The 10,640-nt window shown below is 37.7% G+C and overlaps 1 pseudogene; it reads left to right on the forward strand.

Annotated features, from left to right (window-relative positions):
* The first annotated feature begins 396 nt into the window (after positions 1-396).
* On the forward strand, positions 397-2,895 carry LOC136753845 (E3 ubiquitin/ISG15 ligase TRIM25-like; annotated as a pseudogene).
* Positions 2,896-10,640: the final 7,745 nt, after the last annotated feature.

Genomic DNA, 10,640 nt, shown 5'->3' on the forward strand with positions numbered 1-10,640 from the left:
GTGCATTTTATCCAATAAAAAAGGGGAAAGGTTTTAATCATATGTATAGTGTAAGTACTCTCTCGGGATCAATCAATGTCAAACTTAGTATGTGTCAAAAGGTTGGCAGATGTAGTAAATGGTACCAGTTTTTTCATGTACAATTGCTGTTTCTTTTTCCCTTCCAATCTACATTTCCCTACATATTTTACTATTTCCTCTTTTATTCTCACTCTCTCCTCCATCCAATTCTCCCCCCTCTGTCTTTCTCTCTCTTTTCAGATCTCACCACATCTCCTGCAGCTCGGGGCAGGTACGGGAAGTCACTCCCACAAATGGATAAGTTTAATTTATCCTGAAACAGGCTGACTGAAACTCTTTCCCTGTACCTCTGTCTCTGTAAGTCTCTGGAGTGAAATGGCAGAAGCCCATATCTCAGTGTGCCATGACCAGTTCAGCTGTGCGATCTGTTTGGACACACTTAAGGACCCAAAGACTATTCCCTGTGGACAGAGTTACTGTCTGGGCTGTATTAAGAACTGCTGGGACCTGGATGATAACTTCTACAGCTACCCCCAATGCAGATATTCCTCCACTCCCAGGCCTGTTCTGAACAGGCTGAAGTGGTGGAAAAACTCAAGAAGACAGGGCTCAATACCTCATCCTGTTCACAGTCTTGCTGTACCTGGAGATATGCGATGTGATTTCTGCACTGAGGGAGAGGCGAGAGCTGTGAAATCCTGTCTGGTGTGTCCGGCCTCTTACTGTCAGGCTCACCTCCAGCCTCAATATGAATTTGCTACATTGAAGAGACACAAGCTGGTCGATGACACCAGGCATCTGGATGATGTTCTCTGTTCTAATCATCAGAAACTGCTGAAGGGTGTCTTATCTGAGTACAATGGATGATCAATGGATCTACGATACAGTCTCAGCTGCAGCAGAAATAACTGAGAAAAAGGTGAGGATTGTCAGTCTGTAATGGGAGTTCTCTGACTCAGGGTATGGAGGGATAATAGAAGTAGCGCTGTATTGTGCTTGTGATTGTTTTTCCGAACAGAGCCAGTATGAAATCTGACTCTTTCGGAGGGATAATAAAAGTAGCGCTGTACTGTGCTTGTGATTGATTTGCCGAACAGAACCAGTATGAAAACTGACTCTTTTGGTAATCACATTCCCAGTCCCCAAATATTAAGCATGGATGATGGAGTTCTACTGATAATAAGGACATTATTTACTGAAACACAAGATTTAAAATACATTCTTTCTTTAAAGTTAAGGTGTGTTCATGATTGTGATTTTATGATTATGTACATCTTGTTGAGAATTGTTTTTCATTGTTTTAGTTTATTTTGTATTTTTAAATGCAGTACTTTCATGCAAACATTGGTGACATATTGTTCATTTAATACACAGGAAAAGACTAAGCTCTGTGTTGTAGTTCAGATCCTTCCCATATAGCCTCTGAAATGACTGCATGCAGAATGCAGTGTATTTAGTCAAATGGGACAATGGCTTTGGTCTGGTTTGGACACTGTCTTTTCTTTTTTTCTTGAAACTAATTATGTGAGATGTTTAATGTAAAAAATGGTATTGGAAAATAGATTTTAAATATTTTTGACCAACAGTATAAACAGGGGTTCATGACAATTCGTCCCTGACAATTAGCCCCCTTGATAATTGGTCCCGGCGGCAATTCCTCCCCGCGATAATTGGTCCCCTCGAAAATTTGTCCCCGCGATAATTGGTTCCCACGTCAATTTGCCCCAATAACAATTTGTCCCCGATGACAATTCATCCCCACAACAATTCGCTCCCGCATCATTACATGTTCTCCACTTGAGCATTTGTAACCATGAGTGTATTCACTTATTACAGAGCCATAGAACACACACGTGTATATATAGCAGGCAGGCTATATAAAATATATTTAAATACACACAGACATACAACTATTTTGTATTATTTATTATAATTTATGTTTTTAATTGATACATTAACTTGAGACTTTAACCCCAATAATTAAGTTTTGTATAGTCACGACAGCTGGCAGCGACGGCTGAAGGCTAATTAAAATAGGTTTCATGTCAATAAAGTATATCAGTTGGTGCAGTGGTTAGAGAACAGTGCTGGGAACCTGGTAATCCAAGTTTGAGTCCTGATCAGAACTTGTTATTTTCTTATGTGTACATTATTATTATTTTTTTAAATATATAATTTCCTGGAGTTAAACGGTATCAGAGTAGAACGAACCCCCTTCGATATCCATAGGTTAACGTATTATAGTCCAGCAAAATAATTCTTCTGTTGTACACTACCCGATATCTTTTCTGTAGTGCCCTGTTTTCGAGAGTGTAGAGCTTATTATTTTGGATGATCTGATTTACGGAAGTAATCACCTCTTGAGGTTGAGCGCCTTGATCTATAACATAATTTCGAACCAAAGTCGTTAGAGACTTAATATTGATCAGTTTCTTGTTAGTGTGATTCGAAGTTATACCTTTCACATTCATACAGCTCTTTCCTACAGCTGTTTTATAAGCGTAAGTCTTTGGACCCCACAAAACAAACTCTACAAAGATCTTGGGGGTCTAGCTTATTTGTTAACTATTAGGCCACACTCCAAATTTACCCCACAGGCTATTTAGAATCAATTTTGATATCTGTCTCTTTGCAGGGTTTACAGTTATGTTGCTCGGATCCAATCTGATGCCCTCTTTTACAAGATATTTCTGAATATAGCTCTCTTTACTGGTTTCATCAGTACACCATGAAGGGTAGCCGGAAGCCTCCTGCTTCCCTTTAAGGGTCATGATGTCATGATGTAATCAGCAAAAAGTGTGTCAGATTTTTCAGAAAAATGCCAAACCTCATACACTTTACCGACTCTTTATCCTTTCTCAATCGCTTTATTAAGCTCCACGCTACACCACACCCCTGTCAATGACCTGTTAATGCTAGGGGGTCCGCGGCAAAAAGACAAAAACATATGCAAAATGTAAAACAAAATAAATTAGGTCTCCTATTTTGGTCTGGCCACAGCACCTCATTTACATCACAAGCGATGTTCTCCCTGGCTAAACAGTGGGGAAAGAATCTTCTGGAGTGATGGATCCAGCCGCTGAAAGCCCCCACATCCACATCCTCCATTGCCTGGAGAAGAGGCACGCATGTAAGGGGGTGGCGGTCATACACCTTCCATTGCCATGCCGAAAAAAACTCTTCAATTGGGTTTAGGAATGGGGAATATGGTGGGAGGTATAGAACAATAAATTGTGGAGGTTGATGAACCAGTTGCAGACCAGAGCAGCCCGGTGGTAACTCACTGGGCTGCTCTGGTCCACCCCTCTGCTTGGCTGGAATGAGGATGCCATGCAGTGTGTCCAGGACTGTGATTAGAAGGGCGGTGTTTGTAAGGACCAAGGCTGGCATGGTGATGGAGGACGGCTGCGCACATGTCGATATTCCCTCCATGCTCTCCAGGGACATTCACAATGGCCAATAATATTCTGTCCCCATCTCCATCCCCTTCTTTTGGATAGGTTGAAGCCAGCCTCATCACTGTAAATATAAATGTGCTGAATTGCAGTGGCATCCAGCTCCAAGACTCTCTGAAACAATATGTGAAATAGACACAATAGGCACAATACACTGGATTACAATAATGTAATGTGTCTATGCACTGCTGATATGATAGTAAATTCACAGTATAGTACTTACTTGCACATATTCATAGCGCTGTTCTTTAACCCTCTCTGAGTTTCGCTCAAATGGCACCCTGTAGACCTGTTACATCTGGATTCAGTTGCACTGTAATACATGGTCCAATGTACACAAGCCCACCTGGTGAATGTTATTGAATATTGTGTTGTCTGCAGTTATGTGGTTCTGGATTTCTCGTAGTCTAATGGTATTGTTTGCCACCACCATGTTCACAATAGGGGTCTCCTGTGTGAACAGCCAGTGTCTTCCACCATGGCCTGGCCATTTCTCAGTTCTGCAGAAGATCCACAAATATGATATGATTGGTTACAGTAAGCTAAAATAATCTATTTTCTTTCAATATGAAATTACATTACTGTAACATTGGCCAACAATCACTGAGTAACATAGGCCTACTGATATATAGGACTGCAGTATGCTACAGTATACATACATAAAGAGCATAGTGTAGATGGTAGGCAACTTACTGGTTCTCATTTCTGAATGTACGGATGATAGATGCAACTGTGTAGCGGCTCAGGTTGGGCTAAACTCTCTGCTCAGCCTCCCTCATACTCAAACCATGGTTGAGCACATGGTCAACCAATGTGGCCCTGATCTCATTATTGTCCCTTCTCTTCCTCGTTCTCGTCCTCCTCTTCCTCCTCTTCCTCTCACTCCTTGACCTTTAGCTCTTGCTTCACCATTGACTTCCATTTTCCTCCAAGACAGGAGAGCTCATCTGTGGCCAGTCTATGTTTGGGAAATTGAAATCCCCCATTATAACCGCCACATCCTTGCTAGATGCAGTCCTGATTACATTGTACAATGCAACATCTTTCTGAATATCTGAATTGGGTGGTCTGTAACACACTCATACCACTAATCCTCTGGATATTTTATTCAAAAGCATAACCCACAAAGATTGTGTTTCATTATTAGGATTTATATGAGTTCTGTAATGCTACCCCACCACCTCTTTGATTTTGCCTGTCTCTCCTAAAGTGTGTGTATCCTTTCAACTTGTATTCATCCCCATCATTTTCTGTAAGACATGTTTTTGTCACTCCTACAACATCATAATCACATGCCAGCACTGTGGCTTCTAGGTCTAACATCTTGTTCCTTATATACCTGGCATTGAGGTACAAACATTTCAGGACTTTCTTACTAGCAGTTTCCCTTGGTTTTCTTTCTGGAATATCTCCCATTGTCAGAGCTCCCTGTCCTCTGGTCTCTAGTTTAAAATCTAATTCTCTAGAATCTAATTCTCTTTGAAGTCATTTCATTTCAAAACTTACATTGTGTCATTACATTGATTAAATTGTAATGTATTTTGGCATTAGACCTGTACGCTCATCAAATATAACATTCAATGCCATTACACTCATTGTAAATGACTTTCACGCTGAAAGTAGCTTAACTTAATCAGTATTGCAATCTTTTCACTCTAGAAAGTCTTGTAAGCTAATTGGTACTGCATGTTCCTTTAAATGCAATTTTAGAACGTTTGCAGTGATTTCAGCTCAGAACTCACTTGTTGTCATGATTTTGTGATAATTTAATTTGGACAAAGACCTCTAAGGTCATTATGTATGACATACCATATGAGGCTGAGAGAAGTTGATTTGAATGGTTTTGCTATATCTTTATTCTGTAAAGTTAGATGTGCCTAACTGCATTACAAGTGCTTACAAATGCAATTTCACAACATTTCTTGTGGTTTCAGCTCAGAATTGACTTGGTTTCAAGGGTTTAATTTAATTGTAATGTTTTCATGCAAATACACATGTAAGTTCTTCACCTATGACCGACATTGCCTTTAAGTATAGTGTGGGAGCATATGAGGCTGACAGAAACTTGATTTGGATAGTTTTGTAATATCTTCATTCTGTCAAGTTAGATGTGCTCAACTGCATTACATGTACTTACACATGCAATTTTACTAAATTTCTTGTGGTTTCGGCACATAATTGACATGGTTTCAAGGGTTTAACTGAATTGTAATTTTTTCTTTGCAAACACACAAGTTAACTCTTCAGCAATGACAGAGATTGCCCTTAAGTTTGACTGAATTGTAATGTTTTCATGGAAACATACAAGAAAACTCTTCAGCTATGACAGAGATTGACTTAAGTATAGTGTAGGAGCATATCAAGCTGAGAGAAGCTTGATTTGGATGGTATTGCAATATCTTCAATCTGTAAAGTTAGATGTGCCTAACTGCATTACATGTACTTACAAAAGCAATTTTACTAAATTTCTTGTGGTTTCGGCTCAGAATTGACTTGGTTTCAAGGGTTTAACTGAATTGTAATTTTGTCTTTGAATACACACATGTACACTCTTCAGCAATGACAGAGATTGCTCTTAAGTATAATGTGGGAGCAAATCAGGCTGAAAGAAGCTTGATTTGGATAGTTTTGTAATATCTTCATTCTGTCAAGTTAGATGTGCTCAACTGCATTACATGTGCTAACACATGCAATTTTTCAACATTTCTTGTTGTTTCAGGTCAGAACTGACATGGTTTCAAGGGTTTATTGAATTGTAATGTTCTCATGCAAATACACATGTAAGGTGTTCACCTATGACAGACATTGCCCTTATGTATACTGTTTGAGAATATGAGGCTGAGAGAAGTTGATTTGAATGGTTTTGCAATATCTTTATTCTGTAAAGTTAGATGTGCCAACTGCATTACAAGTGCTTACAAATGCAATTTTACTACATTTCTTGTGGTTTCAGCTCAGAATTGACTTGGATTCAAGGGTTTAACTGAATTGTAATTTTTCTTTGCAAACACACAAGTAAACTCTTCACCTATGACAGAGATTGGCCATAAGTTTGACTGAATTGTAATGTTTTCCTGGAAACATACAAGTAAACTCTTCAGCTATGACAGAGATTAACTTAAGTACAGTGTAGGAGCATATCAAGCTGAGAGAAGCTTGATTTGGATTGTATTGCAATATCTTCATTCTGTAAAGTTAGATGTGCTCAACTGCATTACATAAGCTTACAAATGCAATTTTACAACATTTCTTGTGGATTCAGCTCAGAATTGACTTGGATTCAAGGATTTACTGTATTGTAATGTTTTCATGCAAATACACATGTAAGTTCTTCACCTATGACCGACATTGCCCTTAAGTATAGTGTGGGAGCATTTGAGGCTGACAAAAGCTTGATTTGGTTGATATTGTAATATCATCATTGTGTAAAGTTAGATGTGCTCAACTGCATTTAATATGCTTCCAAATGCAATTTTACACCATTTCTGGTGGATTCAGCTGAGAATTGACGTTGTTTCAAGGATTTTTGTATTGTAATGTTTTCATGGAAATACACCTGTAAGGTGTTCACCTATGACCGGCATTGCCCTTAAGTATAGTGTGGGAGCATATGAGGCTGACAGAAACTTGATTTGGATAGTTTTGTAATATCTTCATTCTGTCAAGTAAGAAGTGCTCAACTGCATTACATGTACTTACAAAAGCAATTTTACAAAATTTCTTGTGGTTTCGGCTCAGAATTGACTTGGTTTCAAGGGTTTAACTGAATTGTAATTTTGTCTTTGAATACACACATGTACACTCTTCAGCAATGACAGAGATTGCTCTAAAGTATAATGTGGGAGCATATCAGGCTGAAAGAAGCTTGATTTGGATAGTTTTGTATTATCTTCATTCTGTCAAGTTAGATGTGCTCAACTGCATTACATAAGCTTTCAAATGCAATTTCACAACATTTCTTGTGGTTTCAGCTCAGAATTGACTTGGTTTCAAGGATTTACTGTATTGTAATGTTTTCATGCAAATACACATGTAAGGTGTTCACCTAGGACCGACATTGCCCTTAAGTATAGTGTGGGAGCATTTGAGGCTGACAGAAACTTGATTTGGATAGTTTTGTAATATCTTCATTCTGTCAAGTAAGAAGTGCTCAACGGCATTACATGTACTTACAAAAGCAATTTTACTAAATTTCTTGTGGTTTCGGCTTAGAATTGACTTGGTTTCAAGGGTTTAACTGAATTGTAATTTTGTCTTTGAATACACACATGTACACTCTTCAGCAATGACAGAGATTGCTCTTAAGTATAATGTGGGAGCAAATGAGGCTGAAAGAAGCTTGATTTGGATAGTTTTGTAATATCTTCATTCTGTAAAGTTAGATGTGCCTAACTGCATTACAAGTGCTTACAAATGCAATTTCACAACATTTCTTGTGGTTTCAGCTCAGAATTGACTTGGTTTCAAGAGTTTGACTGAACTTTAATTTATTTTTGCAACGATACAATTAAATTATTCATCTATGACAGAGATTGCCCATAAGTTTAACTGAATTGTAATTTTTCTTTGCAAACACACAAGTAAACTCTTCACCTATGACAGTGATTGCCCATAAGTTTGACTGAATTGTAATGTTTTCCTGGAAACATACAAGTAAACTGTTCAGCTATGACAGAGATTGACTTAAGTACAGTGTAGGAGCATATCAAGCTGAGAGAAGCTTGATTTGGATGGTATTGCAATATCTTCATTCTGTAAAGTTAGATGTGCTCAACTGCATTACATAAGCTTACAAATGCAATTTCACAACATTTCTTGTGGTTTCAGCTCAGAAATGACTTGGTTTCAAGGATTACTGTATTGTAATGTTTTCATGCAAATACACATGTAAGGTGTTCACCTAGGACCGACATTGCCCTTAAGTATAGTGTGGGAGCATATGAGGCTGACAAAAGCTTGATTTGGTTGATATTGTAATATCATCATTGTGTAAAGTTAGATGTGCTCAACTGCATTTATTATGCTTCCAAATGCAATTTTACACCATTTCTTGTGGATTCAGCTGAGAATTGACATTATTTCAAGGATTTCTGTATTGTTATGATTTCATGGAAATACACATGTAAGGTGTTCACCTATGACAGACGTTGCCCTTTAGTATAGTGTGGGAGCATATGAGGCTGACAGAATCTTGATTTGGTTGATATTGTAATATCATAATTGTGTAAAGTTTGATGTGCTCAACTGCATTACATAAGCTTGCAAATGCAATTTTACACCATTTCTTGTGGATTCAGCTCAAAATTGACTTGGTTTCATGGATTTACTGTATTGTAATGTTTTAATGCAAATACACATGTAAGGTGTTCACCTAGGACCGACATTGCCCTTAAGTATAGTGTGGGAGCATTTGAGGCTGACAAAAGCTTGATTTGGTTGATATTGTAATATCATCATTGTGTAAAGTTAGATGTGCTCAACTGCAATTAATATGCTTCCAAATGCAATTTTACACCATTTCTTGTGCATTCAGCTGAGAATTGACTTTGTTTCAAGGATTCTTGTATTGTTATGTTTTCATGGAAATACACCTGTAAAGTCTTCACCTATGACCGGCATTGCCCTTAAGTATAGTGTGGGAGCATATGAGGCTGACAGAATCTTGATTTGGATAGTTTTGTAATATCTTCATTCTGTCAAGTTAGAAGTGCTCAACTGCATTACATGTACTTACAAAAGCAATTTTAAAAAATTTCTTGTGGTTTCGGCTCAGAATTGACTTGGTTTCAAGGGTTTAACTGAATTGTAATTTTGTCTTTGAATACACACATGTACACTCTTCAGCAATGACAGAGATTGCTCTTAAGTATAATGTGGGAGCAAATCAGGCTGAAAGAAGCTTGATTTGGATAGTTTTGTAATATCTTCATTCTGTCAAGTTAGATGTGCTCAACTGCATTACATGTGCTAACACATGCATTTTTTAAATTTCTTGTTGTTTCAGGTCAGAACTGACATGGTTTCAAGGGTTTATTGAATTGTAATGTTCTCATGCAAATACACATGTAAGGTGTTCACCTATGACAGACATTGCCCTTATGTATACTGTTTGAGAATATGAGGCTGAGAGAAGTTGATTTGAATGGTTTTGCAATATCATTATTCTGTAAAGTTAGATGTGCCTAACTGCATTACAAGTGCTTACAAATGCAATTTCACAACATTTCTTGTGGTTTCAGCTCAGAATTGACTTGGTTTCAAGAGTTTGACTGAACTTTAATTTATTTTTCCAACGATACAATTAAATTATTCATCTATGACAGAGATTGCCCATAAGTTTAACTGAATTGTAATTTTTCTTTGCAAACACACAAGTAAACTCTTCACCTATGACAGTGATTGCCCATAAGTTTGACTGAATTGTAATGTTTTCCTGGAAACATACAAGTAAACTGTTCAGCTATGACAGAGATTGACTTAAGTACAGTGTAGGAGCATATCAAGCTGAGAGAAGCTTGATTTGGATGGTATTGCAATATCTTCATTCTGTAAAGTTAGATGTGCTCAACTGCATTACATAAGCTTCCAAATGCAATTTCACAACATTTCTTGTGGTTTCAGCTCAGAATTGACTTGGTTTCAAGGATTACTGTATTGTAATGTTTTCATGCAAATACACATGTAAGGTGTTCACCTAGGACCGACATTGCCCTTAAGTATAGTGTGGGAGCATATGAGGCTGACAAAAGCTTGATTTGGTTGATATTGTAATACCATCATTGTGTAAAGTTAGATGTGCTCAACTGCATTTAATATGCTTCCAAATGCAATTTTACACCATTTCTTGTGGATTCAGCTGAGAATTGACATTGTTTCAAGGATTCTTGTATTGTTATGATTTCATGGAAATACACATGTAAGGTGTTCACCTATGACCGACATTTCCCTTAAGTATAATGCGGGAGCATATGAGGCTGTCAGAAACTTGATTTGGATAGTTTTGTAATATCTTCATTCTGTCAAGTTAGACGTGCTCAACTGCATTACATGTACTTACAAAAGCAATTTTACTAAATTTCTTGTGGTTTCGGCTCAGAATTGACTTGGTTTGAAGGGTTTAACTGAATTGTAATTTTGTCTTTGAATACACACATGTACACTCTT

This window comes from Amia ocellicauda, chromosome 7, assembly GCF_036373705.1.
Source record: "Amia ocellicauda isolate fAmiCal2 chromosome 7, fAmiCal2.hap1, whole genome shotgun sequence".
In the NCBI taxonomy this organism is placed as follows: Eukaryota; Metazoa; Chordata; class Actinopteri; order Amiiformes; family Amiidae; genus Amia; species Amia ocellicauda.